Below are 1,948 nucleotides of genomic sequence, written 5' to 3'. Positions count from 1 at the left end.
CTCAAAGGGTGAAGAGCAGGCCTCCCGACACCCGGCTCATGGCGAGGCCCAGCTGGAAAAAGTGACTTGCAGGCCAGTCACGGCGTTTTTCCCCAGTGAAAGGCTGAGTCATTGCCGCAGGCCCGGGCCGGCCGGGCGCGGTGGCTGGGAACACGCCTGGACAGTGAGCGCCTTGTCTCGGGCTGGTCCGTGAGAGCGGGTCAGGGCAGGGAGCCCTGCAGGGAGCCGTGGGGCGGTGCCTGCTGGGGGGCCCTGTCCTCTGTCCCCTCGGACTCCCGGACTCCCGTGGGGCCTGGCACAGTAGGGGCTGGGGCTGTCTAGACAGGCCGGGGTGGGATGGGCGGGGGGGAGGTGAGGGGAAAAGGCAGGAATGTTCGGGTCTCCCTCCCCCTCGGAAATGCAAACAGAAAACAACACTAAACTTAAAATAGATGGAGGGAAACCCATAAGGTCTTGATTTTCTGTTTGAGGGGGTGGAAGGGAGCGGGGCCTGCTTTCCTAGGGCCCTGGGCACGGCGTCTGCCCGTTGGGTAACTCAGCACCGGCCACAGAGCACGGAGTTCATCTCCATGGACTCCCTGGACCCTCGTGCCTCCTCACAGGTTGTCCAGGTTGGCATCCCGGGCTCTTCAGCAAGACTTTAAGTCACACATCGGCTTAAGTGCTGGCTGTGCCGTCTGCTTGCTGTGTGGCCTCAGGGAAGTCACTCGATCTCCCTGAGTCTCAATTTCGCTGTGTGTCACGTGGAGATTTCACAAGATGATGTATGCAGGGTGCCTAGCATAACCCTCAGCAGAGTCTGGCATACATACTAGATTGCTTCCAGCTTCTCCCTTTACCCCCTGCAAGACCTCTCTTAGGAAGGAAGGGCACATCAGTCATTTACACACTAGCGAGAATAAGCCCTGGGGCCACTCTGTCTTTTCATTCATTTATTCAACAAGTGCTCGCGCACCTGCATGGCCCTGGTGGCCTGGGTGCTACCGGCTCCACATACAGCTTTTCCTGTTCCTCCTCACACAGGCTCCACCAGGTCACTCAGACCCCATCTGCTGGGGGAGGAAGCGGAGCCTCGGGAAATGCAGGAATGCTGCCAAGGTCACACGGCAGAGCCTAGATTCGCCGGTTCTTTCAGGAAACATCCACCGAATTGCTGCTCCGTCTCAGGCTGGGAACCAGGCGCCGGCGGTGAATGAGTCAGAGCCCCTCTTAAGACCCTCCTGGGCTGCCCAGTGGATTTTCACCGTGTCATCCCTCTGTTTGTTCAAGTCCCTGCTGAGAGCCTGGGCCTGTGGGCAGGGGAGGCCCCTCCCCCCACCCTTTCATTCGCCTCCTGGAGGGCGTTGCCCTCTTCCTGGTGGGTAGGACTGGCCCCACCCAGGGCTGAGCTGGCAACCCCCAAAGCCCTGACCTCTCTCCCCCGCTCCTCTCTTGGGCTCTGCTGGTACAGGTTTCCAAGACTGTCTTGGGAGTTCATCCCTGTCCTGGTCTTAGCCCTTCGTGATACAATACATATCACAGAGACAACGCATGTTTCTTGTAAAAAAAAAAAGAAGAAGAAAAGAAAATATAGAAAAGCAAAAATTCTCAAAGGAACAGTAACTCTACGTCCTGCTTAGATGGTTAAAACTGTGTTGCATTGTGCAATATAATCAACTAGAGGCCCGGTGCACAAAAATTTGTGCACTGGTGGAGGTCCCTCAGCCCGGCCTGCACCCATTCAGTCCAGGAGACCCCTTGGGGGACGTCCACCTGTCGACTTAGGCCCACTCCCCGGCGGATCAGGCCTAAGCTTGCAGTCAGATATCCTCTGGCAGCCAGGGAGCCCTCGGGGGATGTCCGACTAAAGGCTTAGGCCCCCAAGGGAGTTGTGATGAGGAAGCTGGGGTGACAGAGGAGCCACTCTGCCCCGCCTGGCTGCCCCAGGTCGGGTCGCACAGGGGACGCC

The sequence above is a fragment of the Myotis brandtii genome, unplaced genomic scaffold, assembly GCF_000412655.1.
Source record: "Myotis brandtii unplaced genomic scaffold, ASM41265v1 scaffold693, whole genome shotgun sequence".
Lineage (NCBI taxonomy): Eukaryota > Metazoa > Chordata > Mammalia > Chiroptera > Vespertilionidae > Myotis > Myotis brandtii.
This window is presented reverse-complemented; position numbering follows the sequence as displayed.